At 35.0% G+C, this 4,861-nt stretch overlaps 1 non-coding gene across 1 annotated transcript; it reads left to right on the top strand.

The window, feature by feature from the left end:
* The first annotated feature begins 1,198 nt into the window (after window positions 1-1,198).
* On the top strand, window positions 1,199-1,305 carry LOC128040024 (small nucleolar RNA R71). Its single transcript, XR_008194684.1, has one exon. It is a non-coding gene; the product is annotated as a small nucleolar RNA R71 (small nucleolar RNA).
* The last annotated feature ends 3,556 nt before the right edge of the window (window positions 1,306-4,861 follow it).

Raw genomic sequence — 4,861 nt, forward strand, 5'->3', positions numbered from 1 at the left:
TCTTGACAGGACATCCTTCATAAATTTCACGAAATTTGGCATTTTCTCAACAGTTTCTACCAAAAGAATATTGATGTGAAGTTGCTTGAGTATGTCTAAGAACTTCTTAAATTGGACTTACTACTTCTACTTATGAAGGCTTTGAGGGTAGGGTGGTGCAATATTCTTAACTTGTGATAGACAATCTTTCTTCTGCTGCATTTTTCCTACATCTAACAAAGATGCTAGTTTACCAGAATCAATTGGTTTTGGGATTACCTTATTAGAATTCATAGATTCTGACTTCTAGAAAACTAGAGTTTCAATAGTTGGTTGAACCTTTTCTTTTTCTTGAGCTTCAGTGGGCTCATATTTGACCTTGATAACGTTGGGCTCTAGTGTTTTCCCAGTATGTAGAGTAATCACTTTACAATGCTTCTTGCCCGAATTTCTTGAGTTGTCTATGTCACTAGGCAAAGCGCCTTGTGGTTTGTTTCATAGTTCACTAGTTATCTGATCCATTTCATTCTCCAAGTTCTTCAATTTTTCCACTTGGCCTTAAATTAGCACTGCTTAGTTTTGAATCATTAGTCATTCTTCGCTATGTACGCTTTCAACAAGTTCTCCAAGCTATTGGAAGATTCAGCTTGGGATGATTTTTGAATTTATCGATTAAATCTATCGGCTGACTTGGCCTCGATTGCATGTAAGTGATGCTAGGACCAGCTCCTTGGTTACTCTATGAGAAATTTGGATGGTTTCTCCATGAAGGGTTATAGCAGTTTGACTACAATCCTAGCCCACTTCCATTCTGATTCAAATTTCCCACATAATAGATGGACACTGGGTTTGGTGGGCAATTTTTGAACATATGTCCATCTCCACAGAAAACATGAGATGATCTCAAATTGGCTAGGTTTTTGTCCTGTTAGATTATTATTAAAATCGTTAGTAGTAAGATTCTGAAGCATTAAGGACATAGAGGACATCTGAGCTGTAAAGGATGTAAGCACGTCAACTTCATGTACTCCTACAACTCTACATCCTGTGGTCGCTCGATTAGTTGGCCACTGGTAATTGTTACTAGTGATTCTCTCGATAATCTCATAAGCCTCATTATAAGACTTGGAAAGAAGTGTTCCCTCTACGAAAGTATCCACCACCATCCTTGTGTGTGTTGAGACTATTGTAAACTGTCTCCAGCTGAATGCAATGCAAAATTCCATGATGAGGGCATTTTCGTAATAGTTCTTTGAATCTCTCCCACGCCTCATACAAGGAGTCATCATCTATTTGTTGGAAGTTAGGGATCTTAGTTCAAAACTTAGCAGCATTGCTAGGTGGAAAGTACTTCATTACGAAGTGTTCTGCCAACTCCTGCCATGTTGTAATAGAATCGGGTGGCACTGAGTTCAACCAGGCTCGAGTTCTGTCCTTCAATGAGTATGGGAACAACTTCAACATTAGTGCTCTTCGGGTACTCCGGCTAGCTTGAAGGAATCACTCACCTCCATAAACAATCTGAGGTGAAGTTGAGGATCTTCAATAGGCATTCCACTAAACTAGCACATTTTCTAAAGCATCTGGAACATAACTGGCTTTAGTTCAACTTGTTGTGCCTTGACCTCGAGCCTTCTAATTCCCAGATTAAACTCATTAAATAGTGGCATGACATACTTTCTTAAGGCTCTATTCCTGTCATTAACAACAAGGATGGGATTCTGGGCATGATTTGCTTTATTTCCTCGATTTTGATTTTCAAAATTCATCATTTCGGTCCTTCTTTGCCCTGCTTGTTTTCTCTTTTGTCTAAAAGTCTTTCTATTTTAGGATCTACGGGGAGTTAGTCAATAATTTGATCAAATAAACACCTGAAACAATCATAGAAAATAATGAAATTCAAATTTAACAGATAAAGAAAACAAAATGCAAATTAACAATTTCACAAATAATGTCCTTTAAAATAGTCCCCCACAACGGTGCCAAAAACTTGGAACAATGGAAATGTGTAAGTGTACATAATTGTATCAAGTAATAAAGTGACAAAAATGTTGAGTTATCGTACCCACAGAGACTGTACAAGTAAGTTTTTATGAAATGTAAATTTAAACAAATTGGTAGAGTGAAATAATTGTTTTCAATAAGGTAATCTAAACAGTAAGAATTAACTAAGTGATCAATTAAAGTAAGAAAAAAAAATTCCAATGCACGATTTCTTAAAAATGTTTTAACCAATATGACATAAGTGTGTTAGATTAATCAATTTGATTAATCTCATGTTGTTATTAATAATTTCATGGCAACTTGGTCTTTTGCTAACTAATGCACATACATACTTATTAAATGAATAAAATAAACATATCCTTATGTTGAATTAGTTAATCAATTCATAAGCAAGTATAAGATTGAGTGAATTAAATATATTTTATACTAAACAATTTAATCGCAACAATCTTACAAGTCATGTAAGGTAAGAATATTGTTTAATATGATTGCTAATTTAACCCTTATTTACCTTAGAAGATTAAACATGTGCCAATTAGATATTGTGATGGTTAATTATAATTTCAATCCGATTAATAATTAATTTAGTTGTTACCTTACAATTATAATGCAAGCATAACATAGGCATGATTTTATCTAATTGAACAAATTACCAAAGCCTATAACAACAAAAAATGATTTTAACAATTTAAGTGGACAAAATGTAATCAATCTAACACAAACAAGATTTAAGTCATTTTAATTAAAACAGAAGCATCAAAACAATAAGTATTAAAGTTTATGATCACAAAATAAACATAAAAGATAAAGAGAAGGGAACTAGAAGGCAAATCTTGGTGATTCTCCAAAGCCAAACTTGCTTGCTCCTCTTCCTCTTAGCGTGTTCTGTGGATCAACAACCTTCAAGAATGCTTGATTGTTGCTGCTCCAAGAGGCATGCTAGCTCTTTCTCAAGAGGGGAAATTGAAAAAGGGAAGGGGCAAGAAAATGAAAGAAAAAAGGTGAATGAAGGAGAGAAGTGAAAGAAAAGATGAGTAAATGATGAATGGTGGATGGTGCATGAATGAGTTGATGAGAAATGAGGAGGCAAGGAGAGGTATTTATAGTGGGAGATGGTAGCTTGTATTAGCTAAAAATAGCAACCTTTTCCCGTTCTCATGGCCGACCCTTAATAGTAGGGAGAAGGGTTGAGATGGCTTTGCTAAATTTAGCTTAATGCCACAAGTGAAAATGTGCCAAAAGTGGAGGGGTTAGAACGAGTTAAGGGTTGTTTTGAAAATATTATAATTGGCTTAATTATATGATTTGGGCAGCAATTGGGTCAAAAATGGGCTGCTCTCTTGGGCTCGTCCATCTTTCATCTTCAGTTGCTCAATTCAGGCCTTTTTCGTCCATTCAAGTTGTTAGATTTTTCCCAATGAAATTCACTTGGACCAATTGATTCAAATAAGTCCAACAGCATGAATTTTGGTCCGCCATGGCTTTTAATTCATCATCTTGAGCTCCCTAGGTGCCTTGATACTTGGATCATTCAAGGTGACTTTTGAGCTAATTTTTCACCCCTTGTGCAAAATTGTCAAAAATTAGCCAAATTATGCAAATTTAGTATAAAAATAACTAAAATTCGAAATGAAGTAAAATTTAAGCTCAATTTAATTATTTTGTAAAAAATCATAAAGTTCGATAAAAATTACTTAGAATGTGCATGAAGTCATCTTGGAAAGGTGCTACATTTTTTTATATATATTTTAGTGTTTCCCCTACCCAACCCATGACTTCGAGTTGGATATAATGGTATTCTCACTGAAAATTTGGAGGCACTATTTGTACAATGAGAAGTGCTACATCTATACCGATCATAAGATTCTCAAATATCTTCTTACCCAAAAAAAATGAACTTGAAGCAACGAAGATGGATATAATTGTTAAAGGATTATGATTGTGTAATTGAATACCATCCCAAGAAAGCCAATGTAGTGGCAGACACTCGAAGTAGGTAGCAGATAACTGACTTAAGAGCAATGTTTGCTAGGTTAAGTTTAGTGGACGATGGAGGCTTGCTAGCTGAGCTACAAGTGAAACCCACCTTAGCCAATGAGATCTAGGCCAAACAACACTTACATGTGACTTTATTGTCGCGGATAAAGTAGGTGGAGGATAGAAAAACTGAAGATTTCGAGTTTAACGTTAGTGGTATTTTGTGCTTCCAACAAAGGGATTGTGTACCAAATGACAAGGATTTAAAACAGACTATACTTCAAGAAATGCATGCCAGCCCTTATGTCATGTATCTTGGAAGAAATAAGATGTATTGGGTTGTAAAAGAACTATACTAGTGACTTGGACTGAAACAAGACATGACTGAATTTGTGGTTAAGTGCCTAACGTGTCAACAAGTGAAAGCTGAACATCAGTTCCCTTCTGGGTTGTTACAACCAATCAAAATACCTTACTGGAAGTGGAAGCAAATAACAACGAAATTTATTAGTGGGTTACCCTTAGCACCCACTAAGAAAGATTCCATTTGGGTGATAGTAGACCGATTAACTAAGTTTGTGATGCCTCAAACTCGGCCACGATGATCCGACCTAAATTTTGAACGTCACATTAGCCACCGAAGTGACTCTTCATCAAAACACCACAAAACAAACTATTCAACCAATCACACCTTACGCACTTATTCATTTAAATATGTAAAGTCATAAATTCATGCTTCCACTTCGCTACTTTGATCATCAGATCATCAACATAATTCATAAATTGAATTATTAATAAGTAAATATTCTAAAAGCTTCAATTGAACATTCATGCAGGTGATAGCGTATTTAAAATGTTATATTTGAAAAGATTTTAAAAGCCGTTTTATTTAAAAACAAAT

Source organism: Gossypium raimondii, chromosome 3, assembly GCF_025698545.1.
Source record: "Gossypium raimondii isolate GPD5lz chromosome 3, ASM2569854v1, whole genome shotgun sequence".
NCBI classification, from domain to species: domain Eukaryota; kingdom Viridiplantae; phylum Streptophyta; class Magnoliopsida; order Malvales; family Malvaceae; genus Gossypium; species Gossypium raimondii.